This window comes from Podarcis liolepis (assembly GCF_965112155.1).
Source record: "Podarcis liolepis genome assembly, chromosome: 1".
In the NCBI taxonomy this organism is placed as follows: domain Eukaryota; kingdom Metazoa; phylum Chordata; class Lepidosauria; order Squamata; family Lacertidae; genus Podarcis; species Podarcis liolepis.
Genome location: NC_139554.1, coordinates 25,411,262 through 25,434,200, shown reverse-complemented (window position 1 = coordinate 25,434,200; position 22,939 = coordinate 25,411,262).

Sequence of the window (22,939 nt, the reverse complement as noted above, 5' to 3'; positions counted from 1 at the left end):
GAGAGATATGTTTTGTTGCAGCTGGGGCAGACAAAGGGTCTGGTTGTGATGAAGCAGCTCTACCATGGCAATTCTTTCTGTACTCCTCCTCGCAGTCCGTCCTCCTCTGGTCACTGCTGTGGATACACAACCTGACTGTGGCACTGTGATCGTCTACAAGAATCCCCAAAGATGTGTTCTATGGGGAGCTGGCTGTCAGGAGCTCATCCTACACTCGAGTAGGACCCTGGCAGAGACACATGCCCAACTGGCATGTTCTCTCCCTCCTGGTCAATCGCTTGGGAGCTTCAAAAGCTTTCTTCAGCCCAAACATCACAGCGACTGATGCCAACAGACACTGGCACACTTAGGGATCCACAGAGTGTTTGCTGTTTGCGTAACAGACCTCAGCAACTCAGCATTTTGGCTAATCTACTTTATTTACTTATAAACACACGGAGAGCACTGCAACATGGCTCCCTCTCTCTCTAGCATCAGACAGCAAAGAGAAAAGAACAAAGGACAATAGTCCCACTTCACAGAACACAGTAACACAAACATCCTGTCTCTGTCACTTCCCACACTGTGGAGTCAAAACATACACCATCATGTGATAGACAACAATCCCATGACTGCAATCACGGAGCAGGAATCTTAACACTGGCATCAGCCACCAGGCCTGTTGGCAAACCAACTCTGTGTTACAAAGATGTCTGCAAATGTGACATGAAGGTTGGCAACATTAATGCAATGTAGGGATTCATTAACATGGCCAATCTGTTTGGGGGTGGGGGATTGGAGATTAAACTTTGTGCTCCTTGCATTCATGGCTCCTATTCAAGGACAGCAGGATAATCTTTTTTTCCAATTCCCACTTCCAACTGTAGCCACCAATCCCACCTTTTACAATGTTTTGCAAAGTCTCCTAACTCCCAGATTTTCAGAAGGCATAGGGGGTTGCGGTTGGAATAAGAAAGCATGTCTCACCCTACTTTCAACAGAGCATCCCAGGAGCAGAACTCCAGAGGACGTGTGAATCCAACCCTTGCCTCTAGTGTTTAACCTCTGAAGACTGTGGATGGCTTTGGCAGTTTCCTGGCAATCTGTTGGCACCGCAGTAGCGAACACTGCTTTCTCATCATCAGGCAGATGAAACTGAACAGCTGCTAAACTTGGGTTCATATCTCTGCTTGTAATTGCCCGAAATTACCACAGCTTGGATGGCTTGGCTTATTTCTAGTAAAACAATCTATAACAGTTTGCAGTAATACGCTGAAGAGAGCTTCGGGGAAATGCTTTGCAAAAAGCACAATTTATTTTCAAGATGGTGTAGGATATCCTCAGCATGTGATGCACTCCATGTTTTGGTACTACACATCAAGAACTCCCTGGAGCCAGCAGGACACACTATGCTTGTGATTAGCTAAGCGGACTCTGAACATCATGTTTGTTGGCATGCAGATGTGCTAAAATGTGTTCCCGGGCAGTTAAACGCAGCAAATCTGCAAATCTCAGTGACTTACAAAGTATTAGGAAGCATTTGTATTGGAGATTGTAGCCCAGAAAATCCTTTTATTATTAGGCTAAGCTGGGTATCTTTCTTTGTGTCTACGCGCATGTGTACACAGTTTTCTCTTAATTTTATTTAACCTGATCAAATTACTTAATTGTTTAAGGAAGACCAATTCAGATCAGCACAATTTGATTCACTGTATGCACCACAGAGTGTTCTCCCCATGTGGAAATGATACCAAATGGGTCATACATAGCAAAGAGAAATAATTTTAAAAGGAACTGCAATTTACCTTGCATTTTATATGAGTTTCGGGGCATTTAGAAAGCGCAGTTGAACAAGAAGCAAACATTTTGTGTTGACATCACTATGAGCAGTACTAGACAGTGCATTTCGGAGGTGTTTTTCTGTATTGTTAAAAGCCTCCCTCCTGGCATATCCCATCATAACAGTGGCATGAATAAATGCCGGTACCAAACGGATGAAAGTATCAGTGTTTTGAATGTATTGCTAATAGGCATACAACACACTGAATAATTCCTTTTGGATATAGCAGCATTTTTCTTTGGAAAACCTCAAAGCTCTCCCTTGTTGTTGTTGAACTACTCATTATAGGGTAGATAAACCTTTGCCATTTTTTACATTTGCACCATGTTTCTGAACTTAGAACTAAAATCCACCAACATGTACTTTTTGAGGCTTGATAATAACTACGACCTCATTTTTGCTCCCATACTTATTACGTGCTGGACATTTTCAAAGAAGTAAAAACAAAAGAAGAGCCTGCTGGATCAGGCCAATGACCCATCTAGTTGACCACCCTGTTCTCATAGTGGACAACGAGATGTCTATAGGAAGGTCACAATGGGACTCTCCCCACCTAAAGTTTCCAGCAACTGGTATTCAGAAGCATATTGTCTCTGGCAGTGGAGGTAGAACATAGTCATTTGGGTTAGTACCCATAGACAGCCTTACCCTGCATGAATTTGTCCAATCTCCTCTGAAAGCCATCCAAGTTGGTTGCTATCACCACTTTCTGTTACAGCAAAAAGTGAAACTCTGCAATGTGTGAGGAATTATTTCCCTTTGTCTGTCTTGAATCTTCCAACATTCAGCTTCGTTCGATGTCAATGAGTTCCAATTTTATGAGAGAGGGAGGGCGGGGGAATTCTCTGTCTCTGTGTGTGATTCACCTTCTTGATCTGTTTATTAAAACATGAAACCAATACACCTCCCAAGGTTCTGGGCATTGCTTGCATGTTTTTTTTAAGAGAAAACATATATATATATATAACTAAAAAGTGTGGGTGGGAAATCACACTGGGAATTATTTGCAGTTTGGAAGCACTTCCCTGGTCCAGAATATCCCCACAAAAGAGGCCTTATCTCATTTTCTAGAGGGTGTGTTGTGTGTAACATGGAGTTTGTCCATAAGTGGAGGGTTTTTTAAAAAAAGAATAACAACAACCCATATCCATTATTTTACTGAAATGAATAAATATAGCAGAGTGGAGGGACTAGAATTGAGCGGGGGGGGGTGAGCAATTGTAGAATCTAAGGCTTTTCAGAATTCTAGACTGAGTGAAGGTTGTATAGTTAGAAAGGTGTGAGAGACGGATCTCTGTCTCTCTCTTTCTCAACAGAGAAATGTGGCAAACCTACCTTAAACCAAGTGATACCATTGATGCACCTTGCTCAGTGTTGTATACAGTGGTTGGCAGAGGTACTCCAGGGTTTCAGATAGGGGTCTCTCCCAGCCAGTGACTGGGAGGTGCCAAGGACTGATCCAAAAACCCTTTGCATGTAAAGCACATGCTCTGCCTCTGAGCCACAGTCCAGCCTTCTCTTTCTCTCAAACACACTTGAATTACAATATAAATTTTGTCCCATTTTTATTATTATTCAGGTTTGCATAATACTCATTAGCTTCAGCAACATTTTGCTTCATACTCATTACAGTATAATTCATTTAAATATTGTCCCTGAGAATACTAGTCTAACTGTACTACAGTTAATGGTGCCCTTGAGAACCTTACAAAGGTGAAATAATAATAATGATCCATTCACTTTCATCCATATCCCACATTCTCCACGGATGTGTTGCAAAGCAGCATCAGCATCTCGTTTAGACACTGGTCCTTCTTGCCTGCCTTTATTTATTTTCCATAAAGAAGGAGTGGTGAAACATTTTGACATTGAGGGCCACATTGGCATCTGGGCAGCGTCCTCGGGCTACACGGCAGAGGTAGGCAGAGCCAGAAGCAAAATACAAGGTTTGACTGGAAAGTTTGGTGAATGGTCACAGAAATTGGACAGCGAGAAATATTCAAACATTACAGGCCTTCAAAGTAGCCCCCTCTGATACAATGCACCATTGACAATGTTCATAGAATTGTTGGAAACTTCTGGAGAAGTCCTCTTTTCTTTTCTTTTTTTATAAAATTTTTATTGGTTTTACAAAATTTTAAAAAAAACAAACAAACACTGAAAGTGACAAACAAACACGCATAGTTTCAAACATATTTTCATATAAACCTCTTTTCTTGGACTTCCCCATACCCCCCCTCTCTGCATCCCAATGTCCATACTTCAACTAGCAAGTCCCAATTGTTGCTTTCAAATCTCTGTCATCTTAGTCCTTTTTTATATTCTAACCTTTTGTCCCTGTACCCCTTTGTTTCTGAAAACCACAACATTTTTAGCATTCATTAAGTTTATAGTGGTCCTTAAGGTAACTTTTAAATTTTCTCCAGTCTTCTTCCACCGACTCTTTTCGTTGATCACGGATTCTGCCTGTCATCTCGGCCAATGTCATATAGTCCATCACTTTCATCTGCCATTCTTCCAGAGTGGGTAAATCTTGTGTCTTCCAATACTTTGCGATGAGTATTCTTGCCGCTGTTGTAGCATACATAAAAAAAGTTCTATCCTTCTTTGTCACCAATTGGCCGACAATGCCCAAAAGGAAGGCCTCTGGCTTTTTAGGGAAGGTACATTTAAGTACCTTTTTCATTTCATTATAGATCATTTCCCAGAAGGCCTTAATCTTCGGGCATGTCCACCAAAGGTGATAAAAGGTACCTTCAGTCTCTTTACACTTCCAACATTTATTATCAGGCAAATGGTAGATTTTTGCCAGCTTGACTGGGGTCATGTACCACCTGTATACCATTTTCATAATGTTTTCCTTTAAGGCATTGCATGCCGTAAATTTAATACCGGTGTTCCATAACCATTCCCAGTCAGCTGACATAATGTTATGTCCAACATCCTGAGCCCACTTAACCATAGCCGATTTAACTGTTTCATCCTGTGTGTTCCATTTCAACAGCAAGTTGTACATTCTAGATAAATTCTTAGTATTGGGTTCTAACAATTCGGTTTCTAATTTTGATTTTTCCACCTGGAAGCCAATTTTCCTGTCCTGTTTAAAAAATTCCATTATTTGGCGATATTGGAACCAGTTTTCTACTTTATACTTCAATTTCTCCTGACTTTGTAGTTTGAGCTTATCTCCATCCTGTTCTAAGATTTCCCAATACTTCGGCCATCCGACCTCCATATTGAGTTTCTTCACTGCTTTAGCCTCCACTGGTGACACCCATCTAGGGGTTTTATTTTCCAATAGATCTTTGTATCTTATCCAAACAGTAATCAATGCTTTTCTAACAATGTGGTTTTTAAAGGCACTATTGACTTTGTCATACCATAAATATGCATGCCAACCGAAAGTATTGTTAAAACCTTCCAGGTCCAAAATGTCTGTGTTCTCGAGGAGCATCCATTCTTTCAGCCAGCAAAAAGCTGCTGCCTCATAGTACAATTTTAAGTCCGGCAGGGCAAAACCCCCTCTTTCTTTAGCATCTGTCAATATTTTAAATTTAATTCTGGGCTTTTTGCCCTGCCAGACAAATTTCGAAATGTCTTTGTGCCACCTCTTAAAACATTCCATCTTGTCAAGAATCTGCAAGGTCTGAAACAAAAATAACATTCTAGGCAATACATTCATTTTAATTACTGCAATTCGGCCTAACATTGACAATTTCAAATTTGACCATATTTCTAGATCTTTTTTAATTTCTGACCAACATTTTTCATAGTTGTCCTTATACAAATTCACATTCTTAGATGTTAAGTAAACCCCTAGGTATTTCACCTTCTTTACCACAGTCAAACCTGTTTCCTCTTGAAATTTCTCCTTTTCCACATCTGTTAAGTTTTTCCCTAAAACTTTAGTTTTTTGCTTGTTCAACTTAAATCCAGCTACCTGGCCAAACTGTTGTATTATTTCTAAAACCTTTTTCGTACTAGTGTTTGGCTCTTGCAAAGTCAATACTAGGTCATCTGCAAACGCTCTTAACTTATAATGTTTAGCTCCGACCTGCACACCTTTGACCTGCTGGTCATTTCTTATCATATTCAGCAACACCTCCAGAACTGAAATAAAAAGTAATGGGGAAATCGGGCACCCCTGTCGTGTTCCTTTTTCTATCTTAAGTTCCTCAGTCACAACATTGTTTACAATCAGTTTAGCTTTTTGTTCAGAATATATTGCAGCCATACCATTCTCAAAACCCTGGCCTACCCCCATCCCATGAAGATTCTTCCTCATAAAACTCCAAGAAATATTGTCAAAGGCTTTCTCCGCATCCACAAAAATCAATACTGCTTTAGTGTTTATATTCACCTCTAGCTTTTCCAGAATGTCTATTACATTCCTTACATTGTCTGCCAGGTGTCTTTTAGGGAGAAAACCTGCTTGGTCCTTATGAATCTTCTCCATCAAGACTCTTTTAAATCTTTTTGCCAAAATGTCTGCAAAAATTTTGTAATCCACATTAAGGAGTGATATTGGGCGGTAGTTCTTAAGTTGGGTCTTTTCAGTCTCTGACTTTGGTATGAGTGAAATATATGCCTCTTTCCACGATTCAGGCGCCCTTTTTCCCTCAAGGATCTCATTACAAACTTCTCTTAGTGGTTGAGTCAACCATTCCTTCAGCGATTTGTAGTATCTGGAAGTCAGTCCATCTGGTCCATCTGGTCCCGGAGATTTGCCCAGTTGCATATTCTGAATGGCAGCCTCTATCTCTTGTTCTGAGATTCTCTGGTTCAAGTCCATCTTGCTTTGATGAGAGATTTTTTGTAATCCATATTTTCCAAGGAATTTGTCTATATCTTCTTCATTTTGCGGGCCTTGAGTGTAGAGTTTTTTAAAATAACTTAGAAAGCAGTTTCTAATTTCATTAGGTTTGGATATATTCTTTCCATCCACCTCTAGGCTTGTAACTGTATTTAGTTTCTGCCTTTTCTTCAGTTGCCATGCCAAAAGTTTGCCACATTTATTTGCTGATTCAAAAGTCTTTTGCTTCATTTGCTTTATCTTCCATTCAATCTCTTGGTTCATCAATTCCATATATTGTGTTTGATATAGCTTGATTTCTCTTAAAATGTCCTGAGATTTTGGTTTTGTTCTTAATTTTCTCTCTCCTTCCTTTATCATTTCCAAAATCTTCTCTTTTTTCTCATTTTGTTTTTTCCTCTTTATTGAATTTTGTTGAATCAAAAATCCTCTCATAACCGCTTTACTTGCATCCCAGATCACTCTTTTCTCCACGTCGGTCCTCAAATTTATTTCAAAATAATCTTTTAGGGTCTTTTGGGCCTTCGTGAGAATCTCCTTGTCTCGAAAGAGGGTGTCATTCATTCTCCATCTAAATTGACCAGTTATTGTGGGTTTCATCTCCATCTTCACGGCGTTATGGTCGGAGCAAGTTTTTGGGCAGATTTCCACTTTCTTGATCTTTGGAGCCATTCCACTAGTAACCCAGATTTGATCGATTCTGGTCCAGGTCATCATTGCTTGGGAGAAGAAAGTTCCCTCTCTCTCCAGAGGGTTCCTTGTTCTCCATATATCTATCAAGTCCATATTTTCTGTCATTTCGAAAAAAGTCTTAGGGAGTCTCCCTTCCTTGCTAACTGTTAGTCTTTGTGCCTTGTCCATGTTAGTGGAGACCACGCCATTCATGTCTCCCATGATGATCATATTGTAATCCAAATAGTCAGTGAGGGTTTCATGAAGTCTCTTGAAGAAGTCAGATTTGCCTTCATTTGGTGCATAAATTCCAACCACTAGAAATTTTTCTCCTTGTATTTGTATCTCCACTGCCAGATATCTCCCTTGTTCGTCCTTAAATATCATTTTTGGAGCCCATTTTTCCTTCACATATATTACAACTCCTCTCTTCTTAACTTTGTCTGATGAGATAAATTCTTGTCCTAGCCTTTTATTTATAAGTAGTCTCCTATGGGCTCTGGTTATGTGGGTTTCTTGTAGGCATATCAAGTCCAATTGTTCTCTATTCAATATATGAAATACTTGTCTTCTCTTCAAAGGCCCATTGAGCCCATTACAATTCCAACTAAGGAATTGCAGAGCCATCTTGCTATTTTCCTAGGGCACCTCCAACAGCTCCAAGTTGTTGCTCTTCTTCTGATGGTGGTGGATTTTGTCCAATCGAGAGATTCAGGATATCCAATGCTCTCCTCTGTTCTGCAAGTACATCCACAGTCCCCTTCTGTAGGTCCTCCTGGTATCTTGCCAAAAATTTATCTTTATCTTGAATTGTCTTTATTTTCACCTTCTTTAACTTGTAGTCGAATGACAGTCCTTGTGGGAATTCCCACCTGAAGCGGATAGAATTTTTCTTTAACAAAAGAGCTAAGTCCTTGTAGAAATTTCTTAAGTCCAAAATGTATTTTGGGATGTCTTTGAAGATCTGTGCAGCTGAATTTCCAATTTGCAAGGCCTTTTCAAAGTGTAGTCTTAATATTTTGTCTCTTTCCTCCTTAGATCTGAGTGTAATCAAGCAGTCTCTCGGGGTCTTTCTGTCTTGCTTTTTACCCAATCTAAAGGCAGTCGTGATTTTGAATTCGTCTTCCTCGAGGTCCCAGCAATCCGCAAACTCCCGAGAAGTCCTCTTTTCGTACTGATTTCAGTTCACTCATCACAGCAGCTTGGATGTGTGAAATGTTGGGAAATTGGTGCCCTTTCAGTGCAGATTTCAGTTTTGGAAAAAGAAAGAAATCCGGTGGGGCTAGATCAGGAGAATATGGTGGGTGGGACAACTCAGTAACCTCAATGATGATTTCATGCAGAATATACAATTCTTATGCCATCATTCGGACAGACAAACTCCAATCCAACATCAATAACTCACAATCTCTGTCAGCATTTGCCACCGTTCTGCTCATCAACGGTCTGCCAGACCAAGGTTCATCTTCGATGGTTTGCCACCCTTCACGGAAATGCTTAAGCCACTCATATACTGTCTTTCGAGTTACAGCTTCATCTCTGTACACAATTGTGAGCATTTCATGGGTTTCCATTGCCGATTGTATGTTTGAATATTTCTCGCTGTGACCATTCACCGAACTTTCCAGTCACACCTTGTAGATGAAGCAATATTATCTATCTATCTATCTATCTATCTATCTATCTATCTATCTATCTTTTGTACTTGAGGGTAGTTTCTATTCACACCTCTCTGTCTATCCTCCATGCAGACAAACAAGAGATGCAACGGGATACTTCAGCCAAGCAAACACACTCAAGTTCTTCCTGATGTTTGAGTCGGAGTCTCCTTTCCTGTAACTTGAAGCCATTGGTTCGAGTCTTACCCTCCGGAGCAGGAGAAAACAAGCTTGCTCCATCTTCCATGTGACAGCCCTTGAAGTATTTGAAGATGGTGATCATGTCTGTCATAGAGGCCCCCTGTGCAAATTAGAATCAAGTGCAATTAGGGTTTTAAATCATGTGGGGAGCCTCCAGGAGTAGAGAAGTGTAATGAACCCCCCACTTAATACTACCAATTAATAATGTGGCAGGTCCACTCCTACTATCTGCCCCCTATTAAATATAGTGCATCCACCTCACTGTGGACCAATTACACAAATTTCTACAATTTACCACAGGCTGTTGTGGGGGGCAGGGACGTGTGAAGGCAAACTTAGTGATTAGAGTCTCAGGCAGGATTTGATCAATCAAACAAACAAGAAAAGTGTTATTAGACAAAAGAGGTTTATGAAGCAAAGTGGGTCAGGAAATGCATTCTTTTAGGTAGAAGTTGTTTCCTTTAACTAACTAAGACGTCTCAGGCTTTAACACAACACTATAGGCACAGCTTTTCTTAAACTCCAGTTACTCAAAATCAGGTGTTACACTTCAGGTGGTAGATGTTCAGGTTTCTAGAATAGATGGCAAAATGTTCAGCTCAGTTTCTGTTCCTTGGATATTACAGTTAAATACTTTCAATACCATACAGTTTCCTTCACAGCTTAAAACTTTGGTTCATGAGCAAGGGGCACTTCTCCTTGGTTGCCCACTCTCTTAACAATCCCACACTTGAGGTATTCTAAATGATATAAAGGATCACCTCATGCCTTGGTACTGGGTTGGGAGTCTTCTCTCCCTTCCTGGCTATCCTGAGACCCAGGTAGCCTGAATTCCCTCAGGATCTACCTCTCCCCACTCAGACTCAGCCCTCCCAGAACACTCCTGTCTGTATACCTTTTCCAGACCCTTGACACAGTCTTCCTATCCAAGCTGCGAGGCGCTGTCCTCTCACTATGGAGAGTCTCCTCAGTGTGTATGTTTAACTTAACTCAGAGCCAGTTCTTCCTATCTCACTCCCTATCTCCCAACTCCATTCAAACCCTATGTCTTAACCTGAACCTTAGTCCTATCTCAAAACCAAACCTTAACTACCTCCCTCAGAAAATGCTCCTTTTATTCTCCCTCCCAAAGTTCTGCTCCCTCCCCCCACTGTGGCTAGCCAATCAGCGAGAGGCTCCGGGGGAACTGCATCATCAGATTCTAGTCTGGCTCTGCTGTCCATCACAAGATCTTTGTGCACAAATTCATTCAGGGCTCTAAAGCATGTGGTGATGATGTGCTGGAAGTGGCCTGGCAGTGTGCCCTGCTTCTCCTGTTGACATGCAAGGAGACTGAATGCCTGAGTAGGGCTTCTGAGTTTCAGTATTACGGGAGAGGGAGAAAAGTGTCTGTCTATCCCCTTTAATTACACCATGCCTAATTTTAGAGACCTCTGTTGTGTCCCTCCTCCCATTTCTTAGTCATCTTGTTTTGAAGTTAAAAGAAAGCTTCAAACACCTTCAGTGAAATGAATTTGTTATTTACTTAGAATATGCAAAACCCGTTTTTCACTTCTACAACAAAGCAAGCAGTTTACATATGAAATATACAGCAATGCAATATAATCAATAAATTTTGATAATTAAAAGCAAATGAGAGCAATAGGAACTCAATACCAGACTAACAAAAATGATGGGTAAACAAGTAGGTTTTTAATTTCTTGCAGAAGCCATTCAGCTTCTGTGTCTGCCTGGCATCTGCTGGAAGAGCAATCTGCAGGATTGGTAGGTGCCATTACTGAGAAGGTTCTCCACTGCACCACAGCCAACTCAATGCTCGGAATGAACGGGTGGTCCTCAACCAAGCTTCATTCTGAGTAGACCCATTCAAATTAATAGACCTAACTTTGCCATGTTCATTCATTTCAGTGGGCCTGCTCTGAGTAAGGCTTAGTTGTATACCACCCAAGCAAAATTCAGCTTAGCAAAGTTCCTTGAATTACTTCAAAAATCTCAAAACAGAGAATCACAAAACAGAGAAACAAGAATCACAAAACAGAGAAACCAGTAGGAGAACACTTCAATCTCCCAGGACATTCTATACAAGATCTCAAAGTAGCTGTTTTACTACAAAGGAATTTCAGAAATAGACTGGAAAGAGAAGCTGCTGAATTGCAACTCATTACCAAACTTAAAACCATGGAGAGACCTGGTCTGAACAAAGACATTGGATTCTTATCTCATTATACATGACTAAGCCATTTTTCACCTTCTCACCCCTTGCCTTTTCCTGTAAGACCTATTGCAGTCGTTAAGAGTCGTCAACAGGCTCATCTTAGCTATCTGCCAATCACCCATTCCCACCACCCTTCTGAGTAATACGCCTCCCCACCTTCTCACTATATAGAAGGATCTGGCAACTTCTGTTTCAGTGTATCTGAAGAAGTGTGCATGCACACGAAAGCTCATACCAAGAACTAACTTAGTTGGTCTTTAAGGTGCTACTAGAAGGAATTTTTTTATTTTGACTATGGCAGACCAACATGGCTACCTATCTGTAACTGTTTCAAAAATCTCAGAACTGTACCTGAAAGTAGTTCCCATAATTGCTGGGTGAAAAGGATGTGAATTAGGTTGGTTTTGGGGTAGAATTATTTCCAGTTTACCATCAGTTTCACCCTCCTACATTACTCTTTAAACTCTTTGGGCCTTTACGCTTAAGGATCTTAATTGTTGGGGGAAATAAATTAAACAATTCACGTTCCACTATGGATGTATCTTGATGTTTACTTAATCTTAAATCAATTTTATATATTCAACACAGCAGCTTGCAATATTGGAAATGCAGGGGTTTTTTTGTTTTGTTTTTTGCCAGGGATCATTTGGATGAACTTGAATTGAACTGTGAACTGAATGTGAATGTGAATTGGATTTAGTTCCCTTTTTGGACATTGAACTAGAACTACTTGCTTTTTGGAATGAACTTTCCAAGCTCTGAGCGAGAGCAACATATGTTCAGTGTGAGAGTCTCCCCTGCAGTGGACTGACCTGGGCAGTCTGTAAATAAGGAAGAGGTCTTTCACGTAGCTTGGCTTCAAGCTGTTTAGCGTCTTATAAGTCAAGACTAATACATTTAAGCTTCCAAGCAAGTATCTGAAAGGTCAGGGTTTAAGATCTCACTATTAAACCACTCCCATGATCATACTCTAACTTTCCCTGTCTGCACAAGCAGAATGTCCAAGCTCCTCATTTTTCCAAGGCCTGAATGCAAAGACGGCTGTTTCTGCAAGGTGGGGAAGGCTGGTGCAGGTCTGGAACACTGAGGCAATGCCGTGCTGTGAATTCCATTTCCAGAACTGTTAAGCCTTGAAGTGCTGAGTTTGAAGATGCCTAAGCTGGCAATTATTATGGCAAATGGAGTGGGACAGAGTTCATGCCACCCAAAACTGCTTGGAAAGAATGTGGAAACACATAATAACTAGGGAAGCATGCTACAGGCACTACTTAATTTATTTTTTTATAAAAAAAAATATTGGGGGGCATTTATTTCATCTATAATGGAAAGCCAGACTCCTGCCCCCACCTTCGATTATAAAATGTTCAGAACATCTCATTTTACGCTTGTCGTCAGATCTGGAATGAAAACACCAGACAAAAGATATGGATTTAACTGCGGCTGCAGTGTTTTATTAAAGGAACTGCAATTTCGATCAACCTTTCTCAAGTAAACTCTGCTCTTAGGGGCTGCCACAATAACATTTACTCAGGATACATTGCAGCTCGTTATCTACTACCACTTGAAATTGCAGAAACTAGCCCACAATCCTGTTCTTGTTTCCAAAACCACATCCCAGGTAAAATTGCTCTAGGGTGTCATCACTCTCAGGCTTCTGCAACATTGCTGTAAGTGCTAAAACTCCCAGAAGATGATGCAGAAAACCCTCATATATGTCCAGCTCTGCTAAGATTGCCAAGGCAAAACTGTTTATTTCAGGTGCCTCTGTGTAGTCCACTAAATGAACGTGACAGCATGATTTCAGGATACAATGGTACCCCGCAAGACGAACGCCTCGGAAGACGAAAAACTCGCTAGACGAAGGAGTTTTTCGTTTTCTTAGCCGCTTCACAAGACGCATTTCCCTATGGGCTTGCTTCGCAAAATGAAGCTTGCCCCGCAAGCTCCGGGGATAGCGGGGAAGCGCAGTGCGTCTTCCCCGCTGTCCCCGGACCTCTTTTGAAGCAAGAGGCGGCGGGGAGAAGATCGCTTCTCCCCGTTGCCAGCCCCGCAATCTCCGGGGACAGAGGGGAAGGCGCGCGCGCCTTCCCCTCTCTCCCCGGACCCCTTTTGAACCAAGGGGCGGCAACGGGGAGAAGCGATCTTCTCCCCTCCACCCCTTGCTTCAAAAGAGGGGACAGAGGGGAAGACGCGCGCGCCTTTCCCTCTCTCCCTGGACCCCTTTTGAACCAAGGGGCGGCAACGGGGAGAAGCGATTCTCCCCGCTGCCCCTTCCCTTGCTTTAAAACAGGTCCGGGGACAGAGGGGAAGGTGCGGGCGCCTTCCCCTCTGTCCCTGGAGATTGCGGAGCAGGCAACGGGGAGAAGCAATCTTCTCCCCGCCGCCCCTTGCTTTAAACAGGTCCGGGGACAGAGGGGAAGGTGCGCGGCGCTTCCCCTCTGTCCCCGGACGGTCTCCATAGGAACGCATTGATTGATTTTCAATGCATTCCTATGGGAAACCGTGCTTCGCAAGACGAAAAACTCGCAAGAAGAAAAAACTTGCAGAATGAATTAATTTCGTCTTGCAAGGCACCACTGTACTTAAAAAACATATTATGAGTTTTGACTGCCTTGATTGCTGTTAATGGGCAGTTGAGCAGTTGGGGACTTAAACAACGTTTAACATTGCTTGATAACTCCAAACTTTGGAAGGTAATGCCCATCAGAGTTTGGGAAGGTCACACCCTGCAGGTAGCATAGAATGACAAAGAGGCATTTTTTAAAAAATCTTTTAAATACTGAAAGGCCAAAATATTCCCTCTGCAGTTAAAGCCATCTTTTCTTTTTTTCATGAAGAATGTCATGATGTAATGCCATTCCTATTGGGCCATTCTGTTGACAATGAGTAAAGCCTTCTGCTTCCCCCTTCTGCACCTAGCCGTGGTTATCATAATTGTGAAATAACATTTTAGGCTTCAATGTGACAAGTGATAATAGGCAGTTAACTCTTATTGGCTATTGCCTTACGATGTAATAGTGCCTTGGAATTCTTCATTTTAAAAGGAGCCGGACAGATGCAGAGTTCCATTATTATTAGATCATGCCTATGGTATCACTGAGAGCTCTCTCAGGCAAAGAGAACTGTTTTCTCCAGAGAAGCTATATGTTTAATCTGGGTCGGAAAGGGCAGCTTCTGTTTTGCTTTTCTGTTCCTTTTCAGCTTGGCAAACATAGCTAGGGTTATGGCAGACACGTGAGACCACTTATTGAGTGTTATAAGAGGACCATTCTGTAGGTAACGTGATACAAAGGCCCCTATGGTAGACATATTCAGTTTTGAGGGGGTAAATAAGCATGTGAAAATCCACATAACTTGTCAGTATTACAGTTTCTTGGGAGCCAGACATGGATATATATACTAAGTCTTTCAAGGTTTTCTTTTTTTAATGAACTGGTAAATTAGCATGTGAAAATCCACACTGCCTGTCACCACGTAGGTTAAAATTACTCACAGGCTGGCCCACGATACCCCCTGGACTACTTTAAGTCACTTAAAAAATGATTTGGCCAACAGATACGTCTATCTTGTTCACTGGAATGGTTGGCTCTCTATCCCATTGACTTTGGCCTACACCAAAGGGGCACCGTGACTATGCTGAGGTCAAATCTGACATTTTTAGCACTGATATTTTATAGCTTTTTATGTATGGTGGTCACATGTTCTACTTCACAAAGCACAGTCCTCTCTTTGAAGCAGTCCTCTCTTTGAAAGACTGCCCAGTCCAAAGCTGCATTCAGATGTGGGATATACTGAGCTGGTTCTCCTAGTTATAATGCTAGCATTTCTGATTCTGAAAATCCCTTTTACACTGTAGTACCATTGCATTGGGACGCGGGTGGCACTGTGGTCTAAACCACTGAGCCTAGGGCTTGCCGATCAGAAGGTTGGTAGTTCGAATCCCCGCAACGGGGTGAGTTCCCATTGCTCGGTCCTAGCTCCTGCCAACCTAGCAGAACAAAAGCACGTCAAAGTGCAAGTAGATAAATAGGTACCGCTCCGGTGGGAAGGTAAACAGTGTTTCTGTGCGCTGCTCTGGTTCGTCAGAAGCAGCTTAGTCATGCTGGCTAGATGACCCGGAAGCTGTACGCCAGCTCCCTCAGCCAATAAAGTGAGTTAAGCGCACAACCCCAGAGTTGTCCGTGACTGGACCTAACGGTCAGGGGTCCCTTTACCTTACCACTGCATTATGGAACTGTGGCTTTTTTATCAATATGGTGCTATACCACTGTAAATGTTAGATGGTGGGAAATGTTTCACCAACAGGCCTACTATAAGCCATCAATTGTTTTGCCCTTAGTAGATTGCAGAAGTAAGACAGATAAACCCCTTTTCCATTTAGGAATATAAGGTGTATACAGTGGTACCCCGCAAGACGAATGCCTCGCAAGACGGAAAACCCGCAAGACGAAAGGGTTTTCTGTTTTGGAGGCGCTTCGCAAGACGAATTTCCCTATGGGCTTGCATCGCAAGACGAAAGCCCATAGGGAAATGCTGGCGGTCGGGAGCAAAGACTTTTGCCCACAGCCGGCCTTCAGAAGAGGACCTCTTCTGAAGGCCGGCGGGGGGCAAAAGTCTTTGCTCCCCCCCGCCTGCCTTCCCCCCGCCTGCCCCGGGCGATCTTAAAATGCTGGCGGGCGGGAGCGAAGCGTTCGCTGCCGACCCCCAGCATTTTAAAATCTCCAAGGGACAGCAGAGAAGTCTCTGTCCCGGGGAGATTTAAAAATGCTGGGGGTCGGCAGCGCTTCGCTGCCGACCCCCAGCATTTTAAAACGCTGTTCGAAGCGGGGGGCGGGAACATCTGCCCCATCCGCCCCACTTCGGAACGATGTTCCGAAGGGGGGAGGGGGGGCGGGAACATCTGCCCCATCCGCCCCACTTCGGAACGATGTTCCGAAGGGGGGAGGGGGGCGGGAACATCTGCCCCATCCGCCCCACTTCGGAACGATGTTCCGAAGGGGGGAGGGGGGCGGGAACATCTGCCCCATCCGCCCCACTTCGGAACGATGTTCCGAAGGGGGGAGGTGGGGCGGGAACAGCTGCCCCAGCCGCCCCACTTCGGAACGATGTTCCGAAGGGGGGAGGTGGGGCGGGAACAGCTGCCCCAGCCGCCCCACTTCGGAACGATGTTCCGAAGGGGGGAGGTGGGGCGGGAACAGCTGCCCCAGCCGCCCCACTTCGGAACGATGTTCCGAAGGGGGGAGGTGGGGTGGGAACAGCTGCCCCAGCCGCCCCACTTCGGAACGATGTTCCGAAGCGGGGCGGGGGGGCGGGAACACCTTCTGAAGGCGGGCAGGGGGCGAAAGTCTTTGTCCCCCCTGCCTGCCTTCCCAGGGGCTTTTAAATCGCCCCGGACAGCGGAGAAGTCCTCCGCTGTCCGGGGCGATTTTAAAATGCCGCCCGCCAGCATTTTAAGATAGCCCCGCACAGCGGAGAAGTCCTCCGCTGTCCCAGGGTTTTTTAAAATGCTGGGGGTGGGAAGAAAAGCCGTTGTTCCCCCCCCCCCCAGCCTTCAGAAGAGGTCCGGGGACAGACTGTCCCCGGACCTGGCCTGAAGGTGGTTTCCCTAGGAACGCATTAATTGATTTTCAATGCATTCCTATGGGAAACCGTGCATCGCAAGACGAAAAAACCGCAAGACGAAGAGAATTGCGGAACGGATTAATTTCGTCTTGCGAGGCACCACTGTATATGAGTGCTCTCAGAATGAGATGAAATTTCCCAGTATACATTTTTTCTGGGGGGAAAGTCACATATTACTCTTTTTCTCTATCCTCTTGAAACAGAAGGCTATGTTGCAGAATTTTAACAAATACTCACAAACGTCTTCTTTTTTATGGTGGATGCCATTTTCTTCCCACAGTTCCCTGGAATGCTGTTAGGTCAGGGACATTGTGAAAGACACAAAATGTTAGCTAGGCTGCCAACACAATTGCTGCTCTTGCCCTTTGACAGGAGCAGGTGGACGAGTGAGAAGCTGTGCTCCCGCCACTGCTTATATAGGCCCCACCCACAGGAAAAGGTAAAGGGACCCCTGACCATTAGGTCCAGTCGTGACCGACTCTGGGGTTGCGGTGCTCATCTCGCTTTGTTGGCCGAGGGAGCCGGCGTACAGCTTCCGGGTCATGTGGCCAGCATGACGAAGCCGCTTCTGGCGAACCAGAGCAGCGCACGGAAACACCGTTTACCTTCCCGCTGGAGCAGTACCAATTTATCTACTTGCACTTTGACATGCTTTCGAACTGCTAGGTTGGCAGGAGCTGGGAGCAGGCAACGGGAGCTCATCCTGTCGCGGGGATTCAAACCGCCGACCTGATCAGCAAGTCCTAGGCTCCGTGGTTTAACCCACAGCGCCACCCATGTCCCTGGTTAAGATACTGGTTAAGAATTTCTCTGTACACTTGATCATTTGATTGTCCTTTTTACCCATTGTTGTCTTTTTATTTGTATTTAATGCTTGCTTTATGTTGCTATGGCCGTTGGCTAATGCAAATAAAGTTTATCTTATCTTACTCCACACTGTCCTGAGGAAATTCAATGAATGTCTCACCAGTTTCTCTGCCCAAAAATAGGATGGAGAATTTGGAGAGTCTTTTTGTGCACAATTCTAGTCTCTAGAGTTAACAGTGACAAGAAAAACAAACTTTGAAAGTTGAGGGGTAAATTTCCATCTCTAGTTAATGCATGAAGGGGTTAAGACCACAGAATAAGCTGTTGTTTCTAGACTTGTTTGATCATGCCCCCTCACCTCCTGTGAAGGAAGTGAAGCTTCTTTGTTAACTCTCATTCTAATATAGGAACATCATAAAGAATGGAGGTCTGACCTGGGCCTCCAGGCTAAAACCACATGAATGGCTTACTAGCCATTTTTGTGTTTCTAGACCAAAAATGTAGAAACATTTTACCGTATTTTGTAAACCTGTGTTTTCCTAGCTGCTGTATGAAAGATGCATGAATCTGACCTTTAGAATTTGGTAAGTAAAAGCCATCTAAACTTATCAAACTTTGTGGTCTGTTCATTTCAAAAGCAGATAGGAAAGGTAAGTGCTGTAAGCGACTCAGGCTATTTAAAAGGTTTAACAGCCTAAATTCCCAGACTTCAATTTGCTGCATGTTTTGTGATTATTCTTTTTTTAAAGAAGGTTTTTGCTGGGGCTCTTTCTTACTGGAAAGTGTGCTTGCCCTGCATTTGGATCAAGGGATCCAGCAAATGCTGTTTAACCAAATGCATTCATATAATTCTGACACAAGTCTCCTTTCATCTGCTTTTAATCACAGCAATAATAACCCAGCTACCATGTTTGTAATAGTCATCTCTACCAAAAGCAAGATTTATATGATGCTTCATAACGCATCCTGTATCACAAGTCATATTGACTTTGGCCAGTTTATCTTGCCCATCACACTACTTTGGCTAGCACAGTTAAGGAGTTGACCCACTGTGGAGACAAACATAAGTAGAGGGACGGTGAGCATCTGACCCTCTGTGGAGTTGGCCTTCTGTGGAGACCATAATAATTTGTGGGATGGTGAGTATTTGCCAAGGACCATCATGTAAATAAAAAGAACTGTGCTGAAAATGAAGTCTCTGTGCTTCAAGTGACTTTCACCACTGTGCCTGCTTGCTTAAATAAAAATTAATGATCCTTTCTGTAGGACTATAATCTATAAGATCAGAGCCAGTTATATGCTTGTGTTTATTGGTAATTAAAGAATCAGCTATTTTTTTTCTGGCCAAGTAAGTACCATTCACACCTGATTCTCCTGCTCAGAGTCTCCATTTTAAGCAGAGCAGAGCAAAGCAGTACATAACAGAAAAAGTTTGCTACTTCTATATGAGCTTTAGAAGAGGGATAGCTGAACCAAATCATTTCAGAATCCACTCGATTTTCGAGGTAGTGGTCTAGAGGCTGGACTTTTATTTTGCCACACAAACTGACCTCAGACAGGGAGGCATCATAATAAAATCATCACTATCTAGTCCATGAAATGTTTATGCCACCATAAATCTGTCACTCTTTAGAGTGGCACAAGAGACTTGGTTGCTGTTTTTCCTGCAGCAGACGGGTATGGCTACCCCTCTGGAATTGTTCATGAGGTATCAGAGAGTGTTTTGTGTTCATGGAGAACATACTGTGGGTCGCCTTGAATATTATATTTTAAATGTAGGCTTTAAATATCTGAAATCCATCTATTGCTCAATCAGTCAATCAATTGTGCTGAGGCACAGTCAAGGTGTAAGATTAAAATAACGTGCACATTTTCCATCATTTGCGTGTATATCTATAGATATGGCTTATGAATCATACTTCTATTAAGTATGGTAGAAAGAGGGTAAGTCCTGGGGACTGAAACATAATCTAAGCAAAATGCAGTTGGACCTCACAAAATAAACAGCAGTGATTATGTGATTATGCTTGCATAAGTTATTTAAATAAAAAGGCGACAAACACAGGTTTTCAGTGACAAATGTGTGCATAGATTAGTGTTTGGCAAATGTGTAGATTAAGGAAAGAGAAACTGGGCTTGAGCGAGTAAGAGATGGCATGATAGGAGTTTGAAAAAGTATGCATGACATGGAGAACGTGAAAGCGTGTTCTCCTTCATGGAGAGCACGTGTTGCAGTGGGGTCTTACAAGTCATCCTTCTGTTGTTGGGCAGGTTCAATTGGTTGGCCACGAAAGTGATTGGGCTCTCCGGAGTTGTTGGGGATATATTGATGTTGCCAGTTTTGATTGACAGCCTAGAGGCTATACATTCCCTGCGTGCATCGAGCTTCCTCTTTTCGCTGCGCGCATCGGATCACTCTTCCACCCTCCCTAATTTTAGGGTTTGTTCTTGTTTGACTTTGCTATGCCTGTCATAGGGTCATTCGTTTTTGGGGAAAGGGCCTGATAGGAATTTTGTCCATTTGGCTGATTGGCTGGGACCATTTAGTTTTTGCCTACTGCGTAGCAAATTGTCATGTGACCAGCATGACTAAGCCGCTTCTGGCGAATCAGAGCAGCGCACAGAAACACCGTTTACCTTCCCGCTGGAGCGGTACCTACTTATCTAGTTGCACTTTGGCGTGCTTTCGAACTGCTAGGTTGGCAGGAGCAGGGACCGAACAACAGGAGCTCACCCCGTCGCGGGGATTCAAACCGCCGACCTTCTGATCGGCAAGCCTTAGGGGCAGAAGAGGGGAGAGTGCTCTTGTGCTCAAATCTTGCTTTGCAGGTTTCCCATGGGTATCTGGTTGGCCACTATGAGAACAGGACGCTGGACTAGATGGGCCATTGGCATGATGCAGAAAGCTCTTCTTATGTTTTTCTGTTTTTAGGTGAAGTGGGCGGCAATGACCTCTTGAGAGGTGGTGCTTTGTCTGTGAAGCACTCGCCCTAGGCAGCTTTGAGAGTCACAAACAAGGTCTTGAATCCAACTTAGACATATTCAGAGAAGACTCATTGAAATCACTTGGTGTGACTAACTTAAGCCCATTGATTCCATTCGATCTACTCTTAGCATGACTTACTTCAGGACCTCCAGAGGCATTTGTTCAGGCCACTTTATTGCCAGGGCTTTTAATGACTGATCTATGTTCTTCCTGTTTTTATCTGATTGGGTGGGGTTTTTTTTGGGGGGGGGAGCCTATTTGATTATAATTATGGGCTGTTGATTATTTTTTTTACTGACTCTGCTACCACTGCTTTTTAAAAATAATAATAATAATAAAGGTTTTTATGGATATAATAAATATACAAAAAATAGCAGGGATTACATCAAATCGATAGTTTCCACCCTTATACCCCTAGTGATATCAGGTTGTATTGCTATATAATTGTTCTTTTTTGATCCATACAGTACAAAGGTACGTAAAAAGGTACATGATGTCCAGGAGGCCAATTGGAAACTGGCAAATGGACCATTCCAGCCACGTGATACGATGAGGATTTTATTTATTACCTGTCCTTTACCCTAAAGTCCCAGGCCAGGTTACAGCATGAAAAACAAGATTAAAAACAATTTTAAACAACTTTTTAAAAAATTGACAAAAAGCCCCTATTTCACAGGGTTATTATATCCAAATCTGCAAAGACAATTGTGGCAGTGTGTGTTTAATTTTTGGTTTCGTTGCCATATGAAATCTGTCTGGTTTTTGATGTTCCTTTTAAGACTTTCATATTGTGAGTTTCCTTCTCGGCAAGAGCCAATTAACAAGCATTCTAATACTGTAAGTCCATAGACGCCCCCTGCAAATCCTTCCATGTTTGAGCAATGGAAAGTCCTGCTGCCACCAGCAGAAATATGAGCAAGTCAGACTTTGGCTCAGGATCACGCATTCCTATTCTCCGAGACCTGCAAAACTCATCTCCAAAAAATCTAACAACTTACATAGACACTTCTTGTTCAAGCAACATAATAGTATGATATAGGATTACAAGTGGGTCAGAGGCAAAAATTAGCACTACGTCAACCCATCCTTTGTAGAAATAAGCTCCTCATTACCTTGGGGCGAAAGTATCACTAGCACGACAAAAAGATCCTTGTGCAGGTTTTTCTTTTCTTTCTTTTTTTCAAACGCCCCAAATTCTCCTTGCACTCCAAGCAAAACAGCAGCCCCTCATAAATATCTCTGCTAGCAGCCAGGCTCCCGGGTTGCCTTCCCTCCCATTGAGTGGCTGTTGGTCCAATTTCACTCATAAAAATATTATGATAGGAAAGTGTAAAATCAGTTCCAATTTCAGTTTCTCTAATTTGGTGGTTAAGAAAAATAATGATCGGAATGTTGCTTGTTACATTTTAATCTAGAACTCAAAGCTTGCATCAATGCAGAGCGCGGGGCCCCCCTCCCATTTCCAATCTTTGGCTCAGATTGATGAAAGCATAAAATAAAGGAGAAGGGGGAAATCAAGGAGAAAACAATAAAAAGTGAGTGATCTTATTATTAAATGTAGCTACCGAATGCTATGTCAAGGAATTATATATACCTGTGTCAGAAATCAGCAGGGGGTCCTTCGTATAGGCTCAGTCATATATTTCAGTATTATCTTCACTACTTTTTGAGAATAAAATGTACCTTCATGCATGTTTCAAACAATAATTCCAAGGCAGTGTGATTCCCCATGAATTATCAAAACAGACTTCAGAAAGAATTTGTAACTGGCCAAAGGAGCATGCTGCAATCCCCCCCCCTTTAAAATAAGATACATTTTTTAAATAAAAAAATGTATTATTCTTCTCTCAGTCCTCCCCCTAAAATGATTGCAGCAGATTAAAAAGACAGAAGCCTATCCGTCTTTAAAACTTCTAGCATTCGTTGCTTTCATACGATTTTGGGTACTTTGGAAAGTAGTGTACAGATATAATGTGACTTTAAAGATGTAGATTATATATATATATATATATATATATATATATATATATATATATATATATATGCTTTCGTAGATTTTCACGGGTACAGGAATGCAGGTTTTGGTGTCTTCGGGTGTCTTCCCGTGTAAGAGTTGGGGTGTCTAGGCGACGTTTCGACGAGGTCT